The sequence below is a fragment of the Pinus tabuliformis genome, chromosome J (genome assembly GCF_031772625.1).
Source record: "Pinus tabuliformis cultivar Carrire ecotype Pingquan chromosome J, CPIR1, whole genome shotgun sequence".
NCBI classification, from domain to species: Eukaryota; Viridiplantae; Streptophyta; class Pinopsida; order Pinales; family Pinaceae; genus Pinus; species Pinus tabuliformis.
The window spans coordinates 564494778-564519299 of NC_142295.1; the positions used below are offsets into that span (position 1 = coordinate 564494778).

At 38.0% G+C, this 24522-nt stretch overlaps 1 pseudogene; it reads right to left on the reverse strand.

The window, feature by feature from the left end:
* Positions 1 to 15770: 15770 nt before the first annotated feature.
* On the reverse strand, positions 15771 to 16486 carry LOC149228249 (rhomboid-like protein 11, chloroplastic; annotated as a pseudogene).
* Between the last annotated feature and the right edge of the window lie 8036 nt (positions 16487 to 24522).

Consider the following 24522-nt stretch of genomic DNA (forward strand, 5'->3'; position numbering starts at 1 on the left):
AGGCCCCTATACTACTAGTGTAACCCCTTACTGTTATTAGTACAACCCACTTATTATATTTATGTACCCATGTAGTGCCCATATTGTTACTATTGTGCCCCATAGAAGCCCACTATTGTTATTATTGTGCCCTTACATTATTATTTTTATGTCGGCTCTGATTATGTTATGACCTCTTAGACTCCTATATATAGAAAGGAGGTCTTTTCATTTGTATCATCCAAGAATTGTTCATTTACGTAATGTAAAGGAGGTTGCCCCTTCGAAGAGGCTGAATTCTAAGGCGTGGATCTATCTTTTCTATCTTTTGTGAGCTGGTTTCATAACATTTGGTATCAGAGCTTTGGATTCTAGGGTTTCGTTGCTCCAAATAGGTCATCGTGGTATTTTTGCTATAAATTTTTCTCTGTGACGTTTCAGAAGATAAAAAAAATCCCATTTGAGAAGAAATCGCGCTGAATCTCGGGTCCGAATTTCAGAGATTTTTCCACTATATTTGGGGAGATATGATTTGAGGAAGTTGGTCTTTTTGCAGACTCCTGAATTACATTCCAAATAGGTGACTTGGGGAAAATCGTCATAAATTTCTCTCTGAGTATCGGATTGAAATTTCATAAGAAGGTACAGAAAGAGGATAGACTGTAGTTTCTTGTGTATATTTTTTATTGCCAAAGGTTGAAACAGTGACACGTGGAACTTCATACAAGTTCACTCTTTTGGAAAGGTCTATAATCAGGTCATATTGGGAGATTGTGCATAACTCTTTCTTGGAGAATACAATTTGGATCAGACTGGTGGCATTGGAAAGAGGACACAGAAGGCTACTACAGGTCACAATTTTAGAACTTAAAGATCTGAAAGTACAGAGTTACAGTCATTTCAAGATCGAGCTCCTAAAATAAAGAAAAAGCAAGATGAGGAAGTTTGATGGCAAGGATCCGGTAAATTGGATACTTCAGATAGAGCAATATTTTGATCTACATGGTGTACCACTGTTACAAAAGGTATGTATTGCATCTTCATATTTAGAACCAGATCAATTTTTATGGTATGAAGGGCTTTGTTCTCGTAAACAACTTGTTACGTGGTCAATTTTCATGGAGGAAATGATAGCATTGTTGGCATTATGATACATATGTTGTACTTGATGGCAACCCACTCATCTCAGATGATAAATTATAGTGCAACAAAGTTCACGCACTTATATGCAGAGAAAAGTTTATTTCATGTAGAGAAAAGTTCACGCACTTTTATGCAGAGAAAAGTTTATTTCATGTAGAGAAAAGTTCACACACTTTTATGCAGAGAAAACTTTATTTCACGTAGAGAAAAGTTCACGCACTTTCATGCAGAGAAAAGTCCCTTTCATGAAGAGAAAAGGTCACGCACTTTCATGGTTGGCTCATGGTATTAGTCCGACAGTTTTTGATCCTATGGTTTTGGTCCGTGGTATTGCATCCAAAAGTGTTGATCTCATGCACTTTCATGGTTCGTTCATTGTATTAGTCCTATAGCTTTTGATCCTATGGTTTTGGCTCGTGGTATTGCATCCAAAAGTGTTGATCTCACGCACTTTCATGGTTGGTTCATGGTATTAGTCCAACAGTTTTTTGATGCTATGGTTTTGGACCATGGTATTGTGGATGGCCTAAGACTATAAAAGAGGAAGGAGATCATTTGGCAAAGTATCATCGAATAAATTGAATATCTAATAAGTGCTAGATCTGAAATATTTGTGATCAGGTTATGGTGCAGATCTGGATCTGAATGAAGGAGGAACCTTAGCGCATAAAGAAGGATAAGTTCTATTGATGGGTCATAATATTTATGCTTGAATAATAGTATCTTTGTATGATTTTGATCTGTTATATGAGGCACATGCTTGATCTATAAATCTAACAATCTGGGTTAATTAGTGTCTGAATATTTGAAAGAAGGAATTATCCTTTATAGATCTGCACGCAGGTTTCAGGTTGTTGAAGTAGCGTATATCTTTAAATTATGATCTAGCTGCCTCTGTCTATTACTGCAGTATTCTGGGTTCAGAATTTTTTGTGTGGTTACTGTTACTGTGTTCTGGGTACAGCTGTCAGAGAAGTGTTTACTTGATTCAGTGCTAATTGGGAAAAGGAGATTGTTTGATGTAGATATACTTGATGATTGATTGATGTTCATGGATCCAGTCTGAAAATTTATGAAATGTGGTCCCTGGAAGAAAGAGAAAGTTGTAGCCTTCAGTAGGCCAGCACCTACGTACTAGTATCTTGGCTAGTACAAGAGCTAAGGGGATTGTATCTCCCTTCCAGGAGAAGCTGGAGAACGAGAGAGGGTTGTAGCTCTCTGCAGGTTGTAGCCTTCGTACTGGTAAAAGGACTACACTAGTACAAAATCATTGTAAAAGGAGTTTCTAATTGAAATAATATAGAGACATATTGCAGTAGGTGGTTTTCACCCACATTGGGTTTCCACCTTATATCTGGTGTTCTTTTGTGTGACTATTTGCTTTTCTTGTTCCTGCTCATTATTTTATGATAATGACATACAAAGTAATGATCAATATTTGAAGAATTATTCAAAGTATAAATAAGGAAGATAGATTGAAAAGAATTTGATAATATTGATTCACCCCCCCCTCTCAGTATTATTTCCAACAAGCACATTATGAGGATACAAAGAGCAACACCTTCTTTAGAGCAACACCACAACAATTGGAAAGAGTAAAAGGGCTTTGTGACATAGTGGAAAGCAAAATTATGGAAACCAGGAAGCATAACCCTCACAATTATAAAGATGGAAGTGTTGTTTCTCCTAGCCTTCCACAACCTACAAGGGTTACACCACAACAATTGGAAGAAGAAAGAGAAAAAGGGCTTTGTTACAATTGTGATAGCAAATGCACTAAAGGTCATAAGTGTGCTGAGAAGAAATTATTTTACATAGAATATGAAGAGGAGGAAGAAAAGGATCAAGAAACATCAAAAGAAGAAGATATACGCCAGGACCCCACCCCAGAGAATGAAGAAATGAATCAGACCATATCTTGTAAAGCATTGGCAAGAATTACCACTCCTCAAACTCTCAAGATAGAAGGACATATCAAGAAGAAAAAGGTGCAAGAAGTGAAAGATCACATTGAGAAAGAAGAAACGAATCCAACCATATCTTGTAATTCATTGGTCAAAATTAACACTCCTCAAACTATCAAGATAGAAGGACATATCAAGAAGAAAAATGTCCAAGAAGTGAAAGATCACATTGAGCATGAAGAAATGAATCCGACCATATCTTGTAAAGTATTGGAAGAAATTACCACTCCTCAAACTCTAGAGATTGAAGGACATATCAAGAAGAAAAAGGTTCAAGCAGTGAAAGATCACATCGAGCATCAACAACAAGTTCTCCAACTTTTAAAGGATAATGCCACTTCGATGCAAAATCAAATGAAACAACAGGTAGATCAACATCGTAGTGAAAAATGTTTTGATGTAGGTGATTGGGTATTTTTACTGCTACATCTCAAGCAAGCTATTTATGAGAAGGAAATGTTGGCAATACTACATGCACTTAAAAAATGGTGACCTTACCGAATGGGAAGACTCTTCAAGGATGAGGATGTGGAAGCATTATTTTGTGCTATTTCTATTATCCAACCAGATTGGATAAATGAAGCAAGGGATGAATTGAAGAAGGACAAAGAAGTATGGCCACTTATTCAAAAGTTGCAAATGATCCCAATTCAAACATATTACCAGAAATTGAAGAGGAAGGAAAAATCATATTGGAACCTAGAGTAGTCACAGAAACAAGAACCCGACCGCTACGAAATCAATCAATTTTAGAGTATCTCATCAAGTGGAAGAACTTACCGGCTGAAGATTCCACATGGGAGGACAAGAATTTTATACAGAAGCATCAAGAACTACTCAAGCGTTGAGGACAACTCTTTTTGAAGGAGAGGGGCATGTTAGGCCCCTATACTACTAGTGTAACCCCTTATTGTTATTAGTACAACCCACTTATTATATTGATGTACCCATGTAGTGCCCATATTGTTACTATTGTGCCACATAGAATCCCACTATTGTTATTATTGTGCCCTTACATTATTATTGTTATGTCGGCTCTGATTATGTTATGACCCCTTAGACTCCTATATATAGAAAGGAGGTCTTTTCATTTGTATCATCCAAGAATTGTTCATTTATGTAATGTAACTGAGGTTGCCCCCTCGAAGAGGCTGAATTCTAAGGCATGGATCTATCTTTTCTATATTTTGTGAGCTGGTCTCATAACAGTCTTCCAATAAAAGCCTGATCAATATTATTAAGAAACTGCTAGAGGAGAACAAGAAAAACTGGCACAAGAAGCTTACAAATGCACTATGTACAGAAAGACTTACTACAAAAAGATCAATTGGAACCAGCCCTTATGAGCTAGTTTATGGCATGGAGGCTGTATTTCCTTCATCTTTCGGAGTTCCTGTGATGAAATTGCTACAAGAAGCTTAGGTGGAACCCAATGACATTCAAAGAAGAATAAATCAGACCATCCATTTGCAGCAGACCAGAGAGGAAGTGCACCAAAGATCCCAAGTGTTACAAGAAAAACTCAAGAAAATATTTGATAAAAGGACCAAAGCAAAAGATTTTTACATTGGAGACAAAGTTCTAAAGTGGGATTCCAGGAGAGAAGACAAAGGAAAACATGGGAAGTTTGACTTCCTATGGAAAGGGCCATTTATCATCCATGCATTGCAAGGGAACAATACTTACTTTCTGAAGAGCCTGGATGGTACAGAAACAGAAGAAGGACCAATGAATGGTCGAATGCTAAAGCATTATTTTGATCCAATTTTTTGATATATTCTGACTCTAACATGTACATAAGGAAATTTAGGTTCAACAACTTGAAAGAAGTGATCAGCTTTTTCATTTCAGCAATGAGAATGAGGAGGAAAGTGTAGAAAATTTTGAAATCAGTGAAGGAAATTTACCATTTTGTTTTTCCTCATTTCAGTTTATCAGAGATTGCAGAAGAAGACTTGGGAGTAAGATCAAATAACCCAAGTAGACTATCCAGAACAGATGTACAGTTGTTTGAATCAGTTTAAGAATAATGTATATATTTTACAACATCCTTTTGTACAGTTTCTACATTCAGCAAAGGAAGATTTCAGAGCACAGTAAAAGGTATTCATAAGGCCATCTAACCTGTTGTTCTTGACTTTCCACCAGGGAAAGCCATCCCCAAGTGGAGCCAGTGTTATACTCCTATAGTAATAGGTTTCATATTTCATGATTGACTGGTTGAGCTCTGTAATATGTTCATACCTTTCCTTGCTATAAAGGTTTCCATATTATCAAAAAATAAAAATTAAAAAATCTAAAGAGGGTATACCCTAAAAGAAAAATCAAAGGGTGAAAAAATAAATGGTTAAAAGAAAAAATGAAAAGAAATGAACCCCAAACAAAAATACCAAGAAAGTGTGCAAGTTCAAAAATCCACTACTTTTTCATTTTCTATAAATAAAGCATCATGTACAGCTTGTTGAAACTTTTTACCACAATTGATGAATGGCCAAACAGCTTAATCTTGGCCAGTTCATGTTTGAATTTCATGTTTTAGAGATAGAGAATAAAAATCTGTCCAAACTGTTTAATCTTGGCAGATAAGTAGATAGGTAGAGAAGCAAAGGAGCTCAATTGTTTAATTTGAGCCCTTGGAAGTAATAAGTGCAGACTTAGGTAGGCTTACAATGAAAAGAAAAGAAGATTGAAAATGGTTTTCTACTCTAAGTGCACCCAAAGCAAGGAAGAAAAAATGTTAGGCAAAGTAGGCCGGGTAGGTAGATGATGTTGCAGAGGTAGAATTGTGATAGGTTTTGTCTCTAAAAATTTGTTAATCTTATCTCTATCACAAGTGCCATGGCAGATATTTTTTGGAGCAGCTCAAGCGAGGAATGACTAACTCCCCTTCATCCTTTTCCCCAAATCATTTACTAATTTCCCCTAGACATATTAAGATCTGCTTAATATCACCAAATCACTCCTTCCATTTTCATCCATTGCCTAAGTAAAAACCCCATTTTACTTAGGAAATTTGTATAAAAATCACATAAACCCCTTTTTTTACCCTAAGCCTAAAGTTTTTAACATAACGCTTATTTTTTTTAATCATTTTTCATATTAACAATTGACATTTATTATCTAAATCCAACCCCATTCCCCTTTTCCATATTATTTAAAATACATTAAAAATCCCTAATTATTAATATTCCTGCCCCCTGGTCGAATACGACTATAGCATTATTTTTAACAGGGATTGATGAATTTATTCGAAATTCATTAAGAACCCTTCCCACCACGCTCATAAGGAGTTAATTAACCTCATGTTAATTAATAAAACTAATCAAACCCCACGAACCAATCAAATCCGCCCCGATACAATTAAAAAACCTTAATTTATTGCATCAGGCCCGCACGTTAACCATTTGCCATCTCCGTAGAGCATCCACCATCAGATCTCCATTGCCACATTCGACGGTCCACATCCATTTCGCTAGCCCTCCACCACCGAATGTTAAGTCACGGGGAAACAATGGTATTTCCCCCGTATAGGTACCACGCGTCATGCTCCTAGCATGCTAGCTGCGCCTCCACCCGAAACTGCCCAAGCCCAAAAGCAGTGCGGGAAAAATAGCTTACCACCCTCCCGCTGACCCTCACTAACGTCATCCTGCCACATCACCCTTCGCTGATGTCACCCGCTATGTCACCATCCGTACTGCCATGTCACTGCCATATCATCTGTCCTGTAGCCCCTGTTGATGTCATGCTTACGTCATCCATCCTTTAAACCAAAATTTCCCACCAAAAATCATTTTTGTTCAATAAAGGGTGAAAAAGTCATTTTTTCTATGTTTTTGGGCATATAGCCCTGCGCTCTCTTGCGAAGTAAAATCAAATGAGGTCGCATTTCTGGCCCCCAACTAGAAAAGTTACAATAGCGAGCTCTGCGGCCAGTCACTCAACCCACGCAGTGCAATCTTTCTCTTCAGACGTAGTTGAAATCAAACCAAGGGACTCTTGAGCTCACAGAAGAAAGAAACGGAGATTTACAGGGATATTTTTTTACCCTGGCCAGTGGACCTTCAGAAACATGAATGGCCAAAGTAAAGGTGGTGTGAAGACACGTTGCAGTCTTATTTTTTGCCAGACAACAGTGAGCACAAGTCAAAACACATTAAAGAGTATCAGATCAACATTGAAGAGTATCAATGCAAAATTAAAGGCAAATCAAATTAGAATTGAAGAGTATCAAGAGCTGACAAAGAGAAGCAGATTAGAAATTAAAAGCACAGTTAAGGAAAATAGTCGGTGCAGAGCTAAAAAGATCCGAACCCTAAAAGCCTGCCTCCAGCACAGCATAAGTTAGTTGTTTCTACTTTGCTTGAAAATTACTTTAGGTTAAAATCTATATATTATCTCACAACTTTGTTGAGATACCTGTTGTACATATTTTGTTGCATAAATACCCCCTTCATCAGAGTTTTGGAGGTTGGGTATGTGTAGATTTCTTTAGACTTTGCTGTAATATTGAACCTTTGGAATAAAAAGCTGTTGGAAACAAACTTTTGCCTGGCCTACTGGATGAAGAATTGATGCAGAGGACTTGTCACGGAATTATTGAATCAAACTCCAGATCAATAAGTCCCTTATAACTTGTGTTTTATAGTTTTCATGTTTATTATGTCATCTATGTTTCATGATCTGAATGATAAAGAGAAAGATTAATTTAGAATTGGCTTAACTGCACTCTGTTTTCAATCTTTATTATTCTCTTTGTTTTCTTCAGAATTAGTATAAACAGTGAATTCTTAATTGCTCATGTTTCCTGATTCTCTCATACTAATTATTTGATAAAAAATTCTTAACTGCTCTTTGTTGGTAAGCATCCACTTTCCCTCTTTCAATATGTTGAAGGATTCTTAACTGCCCTTCACCCATTTGAGCCCATTCCATCTGATTCCAGCCTTTTAATTGTTCCATGTTTGAATACCTTGCTCTGTGATGTCGTCCTGTGTAAGAAACCTAATCCAGAAAACCACCTTCTTTGACTTCATCATGCCCAATGGACTGAACTGTTCAGTTTTACCTCTCTGTTCTATTGAATCTCACCACCCAAACTCAAAACAAAACCCTTGAACTTCATAACTAGCCTAAAACCTTTAAAAAACAAAGCTAAATCATAAAGAGAGAGCCCTCTTTGGATGCAGATTGGCTAGAATCTGTATCTAAAAGATTGGTCTGTGGTTACCTCGGCGGTATTCCCTTTCTTACAACTTTTGGGAACAACTTGAGTGATAACACGCCGTACATTTAAAACTCATTATTTCAGCTGTAGTTGGGGTCAATATCAAATCATCACGCCATCATTTCATAACATGCCAATCACCGTCATTTTTTTACCCACGATTACGTCTCATCACCCCGTCTTTGTCTTATTATTCCATGAACTCAAATGCAAATTTAATCTGTCTCGGGTGTGATAACTCGGTTTGTCACTGTGACTGAAGCTGGTAACTATGGGAGGACCTGCTATTCGATATGAGCTCGGCTCGATAGCTTTATTAGAATTACACCCATAGGTATATCAGATTTTTTAGCGCGTCGGTTGGGTAGATTATTTTCGAAGGCTCTAGGGATTTGATCCGCAACAAGTCCTTGAATTTGCATGTAATTTACGGGATTGCTATTCTACCGTTCAAGGAGTTTGAATTCCAGTTTCAGAAGATGATATAGCACAGGTTTTATGCCTACCAGCCACTGGCACTCGATGGTTTAGTCATAAACACATCATTCTCAATGCACAACAGGAATTCCTTCTACCTAGAGAATGGGTCGAGCCTAAAGGCAGGGGTGGGGCACTTCATTCATTACCACTTCCATGGCCAATGGTTGCCGAATTTGTCAAGCACTATCTCACCTACGAAGGTCGCTACCAAGTAGTCTATCAACATGATTTTGTCCTGTTAAATCATTTGAGACATGGTCGACTATTAAATATGTTGTATTATCTACTTGGGTGTCTAAAGAATATGTCACATTATTGTATGAATGCAAAGTACCCACACCTTTCCCTCATCCATCATCGTCTTGTCTAGTTATTAATTCAAAGAGGTTTGGCTCAGCAGAACCCTCCCCCACCTAATAATCCACCCCTTGAACCCCAAGAAGCTGCTGAAATTCCTCAAACAACAACTGAAATTCCCCAAGAAGCTGCTAAAATTCCTCAAACAACAGCTGAAATTCCCTAAGAAGCTGCTGAAATTTCTCAAACAACAACTGAAATTCCCCAAGAAGTCGCTGAAAATTCTAAAGTTTCTCAGCCCGCCCTTGAAATTCCTCAACAAATTCCTGGAATCCCTCAGCAAGTTGAAAATCCTTCCAAACAGCAACCAGGGAGCATTCCACCACCTGTATCAGCTAATCTAATTGACACTCCCACCACATTAACTCCATCCCATAATTTAGCAGAATCATCCACTCCCACTGTCCACATTCCTAGTGATGATTCTGATGATAACCTTCCCATTTCTAAGCTAAAAAGAAAACGGAAAGAAAAGGTTGCTTCCTTACCAAAAAGACGAACAAGGGCCTCAATCAAAGAAGCTACCATCTCTCATGACCCTCCTCCTCTAAAGAAAAGCACTCAAAAGAAAAACCACTACTCTCCCTGCCCTTTTACCTCGAAGACGAACAAGGACGTCTACTGAAGCAACAACTGTTACCACCATCCCAAATTCTCCACCTATTACCCTAAAATCCCGCACCCCACCACAGTCCCAAGGCCCTGAATCTTTACCTGCCTCACCCTCGGGTACTGAAATGCAAGAAGCCCAAGATTTTGTGACATCATTTCTTTCAGAAAATGTAGCTACCACACAAGAACCAGCTACTGATTCAATAGTTGCTACACAAGAACCAACTGCTGATGAGAAAAATATAGATAATTAGGACATTGCACAATCTGTAGCTGCCCCACAAGAACTAGCTACCGATTCAGCAATTGCTACACAAGAACCAACTGCTAATGAGCAAAACATAGATAACCAGGACATTGCACAAACCATACCTGCCCCACAAGAACCAGCTACCGAGTTAGCAGCTGCCACACAAGAACCATCTGCTGATATGCAAAATATGGATGCTCAGGATGATGTACTTGTTACAAAACCAACCGATGATTCAACAATTTCCACACAAAAACCACCTGCTGAGGCTCCAAATGATGAAGCTGCTACGAAACAACAAGCCTTTCATTCACTGCAATCAGTTACTGAAACTGCCACTACTACACAAAGCCCAGTCACCTTGGCTTCCCTTCTACAGGAAAATGAGTTTCTAAAATCAGAACTCGAGGCTTACAAACAGGAATTAATAACAACAAGGGAAGCCTATGACAGAGAAATTAATTTATATACTTTAGCTCATGCAGCATCCGTAGCTGAGAATAGTACAGAGAAATATTGGTATAATGAATATATGTATAGCCAATGTGGTAATATCTATTACCAAGCTAGTTATAAAATAGTTGAAGTACCACTGGCTGGAGCCACCCTTGCATCTACTTCTATTAAAATTAAAGAGGAACACCTTGCTGTTACACAACAACTAGCAGGGTCTTCAAAGATTTTTGAAAAAGAGGTTAAACCACAAATACCTCGGCCTACTGTGATTGTTAAAACTGAAAGTCCTGTACCCCGGCCTACAAAGAGTTTGTTTACTCAGACTGAACCCCAGCCTACAAAAACTGTCTTCACTCAGACCAGCAGCACTCAAGCACAAATGGATAAATGGAAGAAGGAATATGTTTTGTTGCAAGAAAAGATCTTGCAGGAGCACAAATTATCATGGAAAAATCATATATATGCAAATTGGGAAATTTTGGAACAGTCTCCCTCACAGAACAGGGAAAATAAGCAGTTAAAAACTAGATTGCTCCTCATGTTTAATTTGGTTCAAAGATTATTGGCCACCATAAAACCATCCTCCAATTACTCTCTCTTTCTTACAGAACGTTTAGCGTTCTTCCAAATAAAGGCAATTAGAGATGGTAGACCTCATGAGATATCTACACCTGAACAGTTTGTGAAAACCTTCATAAAAGCATCTTCCAGTGAACAAAATTTACTCTGTGAACTGTATCTCCATAATGAAGCCATCCCTAAGGATAGGAAACTCAATCTGAACCCTCTGGTTGGTGACATTCAAATTAGAGCCTTTGTCTCTTTCCTTTCCAATCAGCTCACATGGCGGAATGCCTTCCTTTTAGCAAGACACAATGAAGATAATTGCCTTTTATGGATTCAATCCAAGCCACAGAATGTTGCCATTGTCATTGCTGAATATCATCAGTTTTTGAAGGAACCAGGAATGACCGAGCATATCAGACAGTTACAAGTAGCAGTCTTAAAAGACTGCCAACATTATGTCAAAGCCAAGGGAGCCCTTGCCTTATAGGAAAACAACCTATTTTGGGAATAGTCTACTAAGGAAAGGAAGGAATATCACCCTTTTAACACTCTTAATCTTGAGACAACAATTTCACTGCTGCCTAAATATGTCAAATGCATTCAACAGTGTGCCAAAAAATGGTTAGGGTATCATTTTCATTTCCCTATTTTATGGCTGCTAGCACAAGAATATAAGGCTTACTTCAAGTTGTCCCAAAAGGAGGAGCTAGAACCATGGCAGAGATTACAGAATGTTCATGGTTTTAGAGACTTGGCTGATATCACCTTCTATACTTACTGCCTAAGTAATTTACATTGCAAATCCTAGTACTCGGACTCAGATTCAGAGTAAAAGTTGGAGGAGGACATGCAACCCTTTCATTTGGGGGGGATGTTAGGACCTCACATTGTCCCTTTTTTACCATGTATTTGCTATTATGTCATTCATTTTCAACCCATATTTAAAGTCCTTGTTATTGATTTAACCCACTTTTCCAAAGGTATACAATATTTCTTCTCATTACTATACGTTTAATCTATTTTACATACAATTACATTACTTTCATAATTTATTGATTGAAATGGATAGTTGCTGAAACAATTATCATTGCAGTTTACGTTGCTAAAATAGCCCGAAGACTGCAGGGCTATTATTACAGGTCATGTTGCTGTAATAGTTAGAACAAGGAGCAAATCCTGTTGCTGAAGCAATTGTGATTTGCCTTCTAGATTCGACAGCAATAAAAGAAGATCATCGAAGGATCTGCTACATTGGCTGTAACTACTACGTTCTAAAGTTAGCATTACCATAACCATTATAACAACATTTTGTTAATGGGAAAACTGATTTCCCTATTTTGGGTTAAAGATAGGACTTACAATGTAATCAGTTGTAATAGATGTCTCCTCTTTAAAAAGAGGAGACATCTACATTAGAGCGGGAACGTACAGACTACGGAAGGGTTTTTAGCTGAAGGAGAACTGGAATATTTTTGTAACATGACATTTTGATGGATGAATAAAATATTGTTCTGAACATTTCTTTCTAGTTCTTGTTTCCTGGGGAATCTTGTGAGAAGGACAGGGCCCACCTTCATCACAAGATTCATCCATTATATTTCTGCAGTGTGTTGAGTTTGTTTCCTATTCATACCTTGTTAAAAGTTCTGTTTATTGAATGCGCTTATGCATTGTTGCTAAACTCTGTTTTCCAATTTATTGCTGAATTATTTAGTCCATTTACAGTCAATTCATGATTGTTCCATTGGAAATTGAGTTTACAGAGTGATTGGCAAGCATGGTAATCAGAAACAGGTGCTGAAGATTCATGCTTTGGGAATAGGGTCTTGTTCTCTGTTACATCATAGCTAGTGCTTTCCTTTGCAGATTGATTCCTTTTCCATTAGATTACTCTTTTAATGAAATTGAGCATACTTTGGTGAGTGTCTGCAATAGATTGTTTTAGCTGTAACTCGAAGTGGAGCTTCAGTGTGCTTAGAGCAAGGTGTGACTAATTTATTTACTACAACTTCCATTGCTTTTGGGATTGAGCACATACAGTGCGTAGTTGCCTTTGAAATAAATAGACTTCCCTGGGTTGACAATTTATGTATCACTTAGTTGTTTGAATTAATAAGCAATTAAAGTAACCAACAATCATCCATCCATGACCTAGCTAGGCATATCAATAATAGTGATATAATGTGACAATATCATGATCCAAGTTGACATCTAGGTTGACATGAAGGCCAACACATAATGCCAACAATTTACTTAAGAGCGATGAAGATACATGTGGTAAAAGGGGTCAAACATGGAAACTTAGTGCACATATGCCCCACTCAAATAATTCATAGAGAAATTTGGTTATGGATAATGCTTACTACAATTTAACCAAATCAAGTGAAAGAAGTATAACAGGTTATCCCAAAAATTTGACAGGGATATCGTTCTAAGATGTGAAAAATAATTAAAGGAAACCAAGGATAGACAAGGAAGGTTGCATTAAAATATAGGCCAAGACTAGAGTCATAGAGATACAATAAATTGACCAACTTCAACCTTAAGATTAAATTCATATTTGAAGGTTGTGAACATTTCAAGTCTCTCAATATTAATTATTTTGAGAAATCTTATAGAAGAGTAACTGTTCCAAGTGTTTTATTTTGTCTGAAGGGAATTATTTCAATCTTGCATATTGATCATTGGTTTTGTGGTCATAGGATTGAAGTAGTCAGGATAATTGATGTGTATATGTGATCTTAATTGGTGACAACCATTGACTAGCCAAATAAACACCAAGTTGGCCCTATGATGTGACGAAGACACCAAGAAGTTTCTTAAAGTACGATATATTTCATATAAGTTACTACATTAAAAAATCATTGCATTGCCCTTATTATTTTGTAGATATATTATCTTGTCATAAAATAACAAATTCCAAAATCATGGAAAAGGTTAATAAGAACATCAAAGGTCATGATGAAGTTGAATGGGTTATAGAGAATTTTAAGAGTCATGGGACATTGAAAGGTCACAAGGAAGGTGAAAATTCACCGTCCATTTCTATAAATGCACAGGGGATTCACTCAATGAACCTTTGACATATCACGTGCGTTCGTGGCATATTAAACAATACCCTTAATTTGACTACATATTGGAAAATACCTATAAAATCACATTATTTAACCTCCTACTGATATTAACCCAATACACCTTCCCAATTTAAAATCCCCTATTTTCACTAGATATTATGGGTATCCATTTTTTCATTAACATTTTTTATACCCCTTTATATTTTTTTCATTAACTTTGAGTTCCAATGATTTTATCTACCAATATAAAAACCCTTTACCCCCTATATATCCCCCAATATAATATGTCATTTTGTCCTCAATATATATTCCCCAATATGAATCCACATTGTATGGTATTGCTCCGCTAGTGAAGCCCCTGTGCATAAATGTACCCTCATTCCTCATTCAAAGGGGACTTTTAGCACTTGAGATGGTATATTAATTATATGGTTGTTTTGTGCTTGGGGGTATGAATTTTTTTTTCTATTGGTAGATTATAGGATGGGTGATTGTAAGGCTAGGCTTGGTGTCGTAGAGATGATATGAACTTATCTCATCCCACTATTGGATTTTTACTAGTTTATGGTACATATATTTGAATGAGAGGCAATGTTAATGAGAAGCTTTTCACTTCATGCATTGATTATCATGCATATTAATGGAATTTGTAATGACTATCCAATGTTTTTGATGTAGATGCATGTGTGTTTACATATTGGTTACATGTTAATGAACTAATTTTTTTGTGTGTAACTTATATGTTTTCTTTGAATCTTTGCTCTTCAGTCCATGCAAATGCTAGTAGTTAATTGTGAACTAATTTGCAGTTGGGTTTTAGTACTTCCTTGCTTCTGTATGTCTTAGTTAGTCTTATATCTAATTCGTTCTTAATATATGGTCTTGCTCATTATGTTGTTGTCATTTACTTGTATCGTGTTATGAAAGCCCACAATTGAGGATTGATTTTGTCCTCATTCTTTTTGAATTCTACTTTTAGTCTCACACATACATCTCTGCATTTGATATCCAAGGTAAAACACACATATTGTAGTAGTCGGTCCCAAAAACCAAATAGCACTCCTATCCCAAAAATGTGAGGTCTAATTGGGATTTCACATCAGGGAGACCCCCTACTATTGGTGAAACATTCTGAGTTGTCAACAAGGCCATATGAGCTTCCACATTCATGTGGCTGGCCTTGTTCTATAGATAATATATTATTCTTCAAAATATGAGTACCTCATTGATGTATGTATCCCTTTAGACAGTGTGTGTCCTAGAAAATGGACTTTGGTGGCAAGGATTTTGTGTGGTTGACCCATAATCATGGGTTTTTGGGTGACCCATAACCATGATGAACAAGGGTTCGAGGATAGAGATATCCTGACAGTGCATAGCCTCAAGATAGTTTGCTTGCCGATATGCCTGGTAGAAATATGGTGGCTTATCTTTGTTGCCTCTAGGATGTGATGCTCTTGAGGTTGCATTGATGGAAGTGGAACACTGGATAGTGCCAACAAGTCTATCTTCTGATTTTATGTTATACATGATTATCTCAACTAGATGTTTCCCATAAATTTATATATCCACAAATACATATAAGCATGAGATGATTGTAAAATCATCTAAGACTAAACAATTATGACCATAGAGAATGAGAAAATTAGCCCAATGTGTTGTCATTGAGTAGCATATACTATTGTTCTAGAAATAATAAGCCATGAAACAATATGTTCTCTAGATCGTTTAACCAGGTAAGAAAGTCATAATGAAAAACCTTCCCTTCCTCCTCTACCAGTTTGCCAAAAATGCACAAGAGAAATAAGTTGCTACAAAGGTGGCTCCTATTAACATGACAAAAATTAGTTGTAATGAACCCGTATCATTTTAGCAAGCCTTAATAAATATAGAGACATATGATTGGCGAAAACTATAACCAATGATCTACTATATAGATTCCAATGTTGTGGTGTAGATCCAAAATATCGCACTGCCAAATCTTTGTTTGGTTGGAATAGATGTTGATTTATCTAGTTCCAACTGAGGTATCATGTTTGAAGTTCCTTGGTGGGAGCTAGAACCTGCCCATGTTCAAATCTGAGGTGTTCTATTCGACCACAAATGCTTAGGAATCATATGTGCCCAAAAGACCTACAATGATGGCTCAAGTGTAAGCCAGCACCTCATGGTATAATTCCCATACAACTAGCTGCTTTATAGGCATGGAATAGTTAAGTAAAATTTCACCAATGTAGTGTGATAAATCTGATGCATTCAAAATTTTAAGTGAGGAAAAAATTATTATCACTTCTTTGATGAACTTCATGCCAGTTACGATCATGTCGATTCTCTTGATCCTCTTGAAAGTTGACACTAGTGGTGTTGAAAGGTCCATCGTGGCCACAAGAGATGACCATGACCATGGAATCCATAACATTGGCATCCATGCATAACTATATATTGTGTTTATGGACATGAGGGCCTAGTTGATCATGATGTTGAACACTTTACCCCCATTTATGATAATTTCCTAAGTGACCATTGCGATGAATAACTTCAAATTAGGCCTCAAAAACACCTCGTTCATGATGGTCGAGGTGAAAAATGTTGCGTGCTTGATAACCAAATATTCTTCTGCCTCAGCATAGGGAACATTGATCTCATCAAAGAAGAGGTGTGTGAGTTTCCTTGCCATCATGGCTACGAACAATTGAACTTCGATCCATACCCTGCCCCCAGGGCTCACCAACTACTATATGATGGCAACCTTGATGTCAAGGTTATTGTTTAGTGTGTAGACGCATGAGACATGAACAGAGCCAGCACTAATGATCACCATGATTGACTCCGTAATTTTGCAAACCTTTCATCTTTTCTCAGTTGAATAGATCTTGTTGTTTTTTTAAGTATGATGACCGAGAGTGCCAACAAATAGAACAAGTGCACCAAATGAGACTCTAGTAAGCTCTAGTAGTGTCTTACTTAGATATTTTTGGGACAAATAGTCTAGTGCATATGAAATGAGAACAAATCGGAATGACTGTCCCTTGTAAGGTAAATGAAATTTGATGTCATCAACCAGGAAAATACCCTTTCGAATCAAATTCTTGCAGGAATTGTCTAGTGTGGATTGTTAGAAATTGTAATTACTCCCGCATGAGGAGTTGGCTAAAATTAGAGAGTTAGTTAACTGAGTGTTGAGTGTTTAGTACTGAGCGTTGAGTCAAGTTGAGTGACGGATAAAGAGTTAAGTTCATTCCATATTTAGAGTGTGAGTTAATTGAGTTAAGTGTGTGTGCATGTCAAGATATTTTAGGTGAGTCGCTAGTCAAAAAGGTTAAATACCCTTCACTAGGTTCATTGTAAGAATCTAGTTTTGTGTGATCAATAGAAGAGCTACAACTCATGTGATTTTTGTGTGAATTTGTGTTTTGTCTCCTTTTCCTTTCCAAAAAATTGGTATTAGAGCGAGGTTACAAAGAGTCACGGATAAAAAATGCACAATGGTCTGTGTGAGAGGAGAGAAATCTATATTTTCTTATGGTTAGTGCTATAATGCACCTTGTAGGTTATACACAGGGAGTTATAATGCACAAGGGCTCAGCAGAGAGCTGTGTTAACAGTCACACACTTACCGACTATTGCACGCACGTGGGTCAAATGTAACTACATAACGTTATGAGACTAACATAGGACTTCACCTTCGTAGCGAGCATTATTATGCAAGCACTACAAGAAAAAAGGTCATTGGTGAGGGTCATGCTTGTGACGGACCTTTAAGGTCTATCGCCAATGTCGCATATGGTGACAGTCTTTAAAATAACATTGTTGTAAGTGTGTATAGTGATGGTCCTTTATGATTTGTCACCAAATCCATTTTGAATGACACTTTTGGTGAGGGTCATTAAAGTTTGTCACTAATTCTCTCTTTGGTGACACTTTTGGTGATAGTTGTTAAAGGCCCATCACTAATTCTGTCTTTGGTGACACTTCTAGTGACAATATTTTATTGACAGTCACCAATGATGTTTTTGGTTACTTTTGGATACGGTCAATAAATGTTCGTAATCATTTATCATTCCAGTGAGTTTTTGATGACGCTTCATGCCTGTGATGGACCTTTAAAATCCATCACCAATGTCGCATATGGTGACAATCTTCAAAAAATCATTGTTGTAAGTGTATATAGTGATGGTACTTTAAGGTTTGTCACCAAAGCCATTTTCAATGACTGATCTGATAATCACCCTATGAGTGACCTCAGTGAAGATTTATTAAACAAAAGGTATTACAGACCCATGTGCTGCTGTGTGTTTTGTGTTATTGAAACAACAGATCGATCAGATTGCCAATACATAGAAAATAAATGGAAAGACAACAGAGAAATACAGTAAGCAACATAAAGACACAAACAATTTTTAATAAGGAGTTCACCCTATTCTCCAGGGCTATGTCTCCGGTCCAACTTTAGTGGTGGCCTTGTTTTATTATGTCTTTGAGCAAAGAAATTACAATACAGGGACTCAATATGAGTTCTACTGAAGCAGATTTTGCTTGGTAGGGTGGTTCTTGGATTCCCCAAGCCACTTGGAGTACACAGACTCTTGTTCTTCCTACCAACTTTGTGACCCTCGGTCTACAATGGAAAGAGCCAACTGTGATGCTCAATCTGGACAGAGTCTTCTATGGGAAGGCTTGATTCTTCAAGCTCTTTGGTGCTCGATGTTGCCTATGGTCAGCTCGGCCCTCTGTCTCCTCTACTTGGCTTTAGTGCTCTCTGTGCTCAGTCCTCCTCTCAGGGTTCACTGTTCACTGTCTCTCTTGGTCACTTGGACTCTTTGATCTGAATCTCTCTTCTGATCCCTGTTCACTATCTCTATTCATGGCTTTAGCCATTCGACCTCCATGCCTGTTCGTTTCCTCTCCTGCTTGCATTGATTCACCTATCACCTGTGTGCTTGGAATTCCCTATTCGACATCAGCATGAATTCTTGAGAAGTAGCCATGTGTCCCCATTGGAACAATGCCAGCCTGCTTGTAGATTCGTTTCTTTCTCCACTATGTCATTCAATGGATTCCAAATCCTCTTAATTTGTGGCTTAATCCCCTATCAATTCTGCTCTATCTATCAGACACAATCTCAGCCATCCGATCTGGGCTCCTCCAGATCCAACGTTATTCGCACGCTAAGCGTGGTTGACTTGCTCAACTGATAATGCACGATCATGGTGGTTTTTCTCTCACCTCCACTACCACGTGTCGATCGCTGAGGGTGCTCGCTCCATTTTCTCCAAAACAACTTACTGTTCAAGGGCGCCTTGATCAAACTACCAGTTTCCAGGGTGTGGGTCCCACCTCTGTATGATGGCGCTTTACCTTTTTCTGCCCACGGTCCTCTAGTTCCCAACATGACCGAGTGGTTAAACCTTACCATTTCAGCCCTATTTGCTGCTCCTTTTCCCATTTCGAGGCTCCTAGGGGCTACATCGACCTCCTGCGCAGTCTCCATGGGCCTCGGTCAGCGCGCTTTGACCAAGGTCCTCGTCGTTCCACACCGGCTGCCATGGCCACTAGTTCAGGGTGTTTTCGATTGCTATTTTGGATTCTTCAAGGATTTGTTTGACTTGATTTAGTCACGGTTCTATGACAGTCGTTCATGGATCCGATTCGGATCACGGCCTCCCAACTGAAAAGATTTTGGACCACCAAAAGTTGGTTTTTCTTCAAGCATCGACTAAGTGAGGAAACTATTGTTTCACTTGTCCAATCTCAATCCACTTCGCACTGCTCGGCTTCGAACCTTTAAGCCCAATTCTGAGGTATTCCACCTATCCATTGCACATCGTCCTTACCTTCCTGTCCAACACTGTATCTTCCTGCAACTCATTAAGATATTCAGGTATTAGGTCATCAATAGAAGGCAATTGACTTTGCTCCTCAGGGTCCTCAATCATTGAAGGTTCAAAAAATTTCAAGCAATCTGCGTTCACGACTGAGTAGATGTGCATGTAAGCTGTCAGATCAAGGTGAAAAGCATTTTCACCAATCTTCTCAAGTATCCTGAAGGGTCCATACCTGATAGGTTTTAGCTTCTTACCTTCACCTTGCATCCTGTCCTTGCTGATATACAGCCAGACTTGGTCTCCAACTTGAAAAATATGCTCCATCCGATGCTTATCATGCCTAGCCTTGTACTTGGCCTGGCTCTTTTCTAGCTGCTCCTGTACTACCTGGTGGATCTCCTGGATCTGTTCAATGAACCTAGTTGCTTTTTCCGCATCACTGTGTCCATGAACCATGGTATCTTTACCAAAGACGAAATCCAAGGGAGACCTTGGTATGAAACCAAAGCAGGTATCAAAAGGAGATCTCTGTGTAGAAGAGTGTTTGGCTCTATTGTAAGCATGTTGCACATAACACAAGTGTTCATCCCAAAGCTTAGGATGTTTGCTGCAGTATCTTCTCAGTAACTGGATCACTGTCCTGTTAACTACTTCTGTCTGGCCATCTGTTTGTGGATGAAAAGCTGTGCTTTTCTTTAATTTGGTGTCCATTAGTTCCCATAGACTAGAACAAAACTTCCCCACAAATCGGGTGTGTCGATTAGATATAATAGAAGTGGGTAATCCAAAATGAACCCATACATGTTCAAAGAATAATTTTGCAGTTTTTTCAGCTGTAATCTATTTACTATAGGGTATCAAAACACACATGTTGCTGAACCTATCCACAAAAACATATAGATAATCATGACCTTTCCTAGATTTAGGCAGTCCTCCAACAAAATCCATGGAAATACTCTCCCAAGGGTGAGAAGGAACTGGAAATGGAGTGTATAAGCCTAGTTTTCTGTTGTTGGGCTTGCTTTTAGCACACATAGCACACCCCTTTACATATCTAGAAATTGTCTCACTCATTCTTTGCCAATAACAAAACCTTTGCAGCTGTGCAACTATTTTACTTACCCCAAAGTGACCTGATATCAGAGAAGTGTGTGCTTCCCTAATTATCTTTGCTCTCTCAGTTTGTGGAATGCAGAGTTTCCCACAATGATATAAGAGTCGGTCCTTCACATGATAGTCCAATTCTTCTACTCTTTTGCCTTGACTCAAAGTTGCATATACATCTTTAAAGTCCATATCCTAAGCATATTGTTCTATGTAGCTTTCATGTAGCACAAAATTATTCTTAAGTATGGTAGATGCATTTATAATGGGTCTAGATAACATGTCTGCAACCTTGTTATGTATTCCCTTTTTATATCTGATGACTAAATGAAACTGTTGTAGAAAAACCATCCATCTGTGATGTCTTGATTGTTGCAACTTAGTTTGGGAGTGTAGATATTGAAGTGGCTCATGATCAGTATGTATTACTGTTTCTTTTCCCTTTAAGTAATGTTTCCTCTTTTTCACACTCTGAACTGATGCATACAATTCTTTATCATATGTAGGATAGTTAACTACTACAGGATTAAAAGTCTTTGAATGATAACATATGGGTTTACCATGCTGTATCAACACTGCTCCCATGGCATAGTCACTGGCATCAGTTTGGATCTCAAATGGTCTTTGTAGATCTGGCAGTGCTAGTATAGGTGCTGTACTAATTTTTTCTTTCAAGGTGTAGAAGGCTTTCTGCTATTTGCCTCCCCACTGAAACACCTTGTTCAATCTTGTCAAAGCATGTAAGGGAGCTGCAATTGAGGAGAAATTTGAAATGAACTTCCTCCAATATTGTGTTGCTCCTAAGAAGCTTCTCACTTTTGTAGAAGACTTGGGTTTAGACAAGTTTACAATGACTGCCACTTTAGAGGGATCTATTTTCAATTCACCTCCCCCTACTATATGACCCAAATAATTTAGAGAGGTTTTTCCAAATTCACATTTGGAGAGTTTAACATAAATTTTTTCTCTTTTCAAAACATCTAATGTCTGCTTAACATGCTTTAGATGTTCTTCCCACGTTTTACTAAAAATCAGAATGTCATCCAGATACACAATAACAAAATCATCAAGAAAAGGTCTGAGTACATCATTCATTAATCTCATGAAAGTAGCAGGGGCATTGGTCAAGCCAAAAGGCATAACCAGCCATTCATACAATCCTTGCTTTGTTTTGAAATTAGTCTTCCATGCATATTTCTCTGCAACACTAACCTGATGGTATCCACTATGCAAATCTAGCTTGGTGAAATAAACAGCTTCCTTCAATTGATCTAAAAGATCATCTATGCGAGGAAGGGGATAACGTTTTTTGATCATTATTTTATTCAATGCTTGGTAATCAATGCACATTCTCCACAAGCCATCTTTCTTTCTCACCAAAACGATTGGTGACCCACATGGTGATGTGCTAGGCCTAAAGAACCCTTTCTCGAGCAACTCCTGCACCTGCTTCTTGATTTCAACATTCTCTAAAGTAGATAACCTGTACATCCCAATGTTAGGCAATGGAACATCTTGCTGCAAAATAATATCATGTTCTATTCCCTTTTTGGGTGGCAGACCTTGAGGTTCTTGAAACAAGACATCATACTCTGAAACAATTTTTTCTATATCAGCTTGTTGATAAGAATTACAACCCTCAAATACATTGGTTTTATCAGTTTTCTTTTCCTTTACAACCATTTGTAAGAACTGTTTGCATGAATTTATCATTCTTTTCATCTATCCTGAGTTTATGATAGTATAATTATTCTTGAGCTTATGAGCTCTTACAAAGTATTCGATTCCATGTAGATACTTGTTCTCAGCTCTATAGAAAATAGCCTTTCCATCATACAAGTAAGGACTTCCTAAAACAATTCCACATATATCCAAAGGAATTACATCTAACCCAACCTCATCTACAAATGTTGACCCAAAAGAAAACTTGAGTTTGCACTGTCTAGTCACTTGTAGTTGTGCTTTATCATTCAACCATCCTAATGGGTATGGTTTCTTATGAGGTGTAGTTGCTAATCCCAATTTCTTTACAATTGCTTCAAAAATCAGATTTACTTGTGAGCCACTATCAAACAAAGTATCAATATTTTGATATTTGGAAACAACACGAATATGGAAAAGCTCACGCCTTTTTCTCTCATGTTCTTCACCAATAACAGATTGAGCAGAATTACTAGTAGATGCTTCAGAATTCTTACCTTTCATACCTGTGGCTGCTATGATTGTTTCATCTCCCGAGTCTGACCCTAAATCCTTCTGAATAGCTGCAGTAGTCGTCTTCTTCTTGCCCTCAGACTTCTTAGGTCTCAGCTCTGGATGTAGAATCCAACAGTGCTCATCATCATGCCCCTCCTTTTTACAGTGAGTGCATGAGGCTTTGCCTTTTGTACAGTGTTAGCCTTCCTTTCTTTCCACTTCTGCTTTCTTTTCTCCTTGCTCTTGCTTACAGTGGGTTTGGATGGTCCCCCAACTTCTGGATTTCCATTCTTTCCTCTAGTTTCTAGATGAGTAGCTTGTGCATATACCTCATCTATACTAGTGGGATTAAACATGAGGATAGTGTGCCTCATGTAGCTGTGTAGACACCCAATGTACTTCAAAAGAGATTCTGGTGAGTCTAATGAAATACCTAACATCAATGCTCTCTTTCGGAGTTCTTGAGTATACCCTTGTACACTTTGCCCTTTCAACTGCCGAAGAGTTTGCCAGCTCATCATGGCTTGTTGCATGTAGGCCAATGGATAGAACTGCTTTCTGATGGCAGAAACAAAGTCACTCCAGACAGAGATAGCCTTACCATGCTTCTTCATATCAGCTTGGGTTCTGCCTTCCCATCAAACCAAGGCAGTGCCCCCTACGCAAAGGCTTGCCAGCTAAATCTTGCTCTTGTCTGAGTCTATATTTTGTACTCTGCAATACACATCAATTTGTCTTATCCAATTGTCCAACTTTTCAGCATTTAGCTCTCCATCATATATAGGCAAAGCAAATTTAACATCTAACTTAATCAAAGATGCTTTCTTATTATGCACAGGGCTACTAGGAGGTGTAGGGAAGCTTTCTTCTTTTCCCTTTCCTTTGGAATGGTCATGGGAATGAGATTCATCTTCTTCTTTATCTTGTTTAGAACCTGATGAATCTTCACCCTTATGCTTTCTAAAGTCCCTATACATTTCTTCTACCATGAAATTTATAGCTAGGACTTTGTAGGAATTGAGAGTCTGGCCCTATAGAACCTTCTTCTGACATTGTCTTTCGAGAATAGACTCTCCCAATTTCAGGATTAGTTTCCACCAATTCTCCTTCTCCTAATTTGAGCTTTGATCTAGTGATCATTCATAGCTAAACCAACACAAGCTTGTCTTACCTTATAGCCTAGAGCTCTGATACCACTTGATCTGATAATCACCCTATGAGTGACCTCAGTGAAGATTTATTAAACAAAAGGTATTACAGACCCATGTGCTGGTGTGTGTTCTGTGTT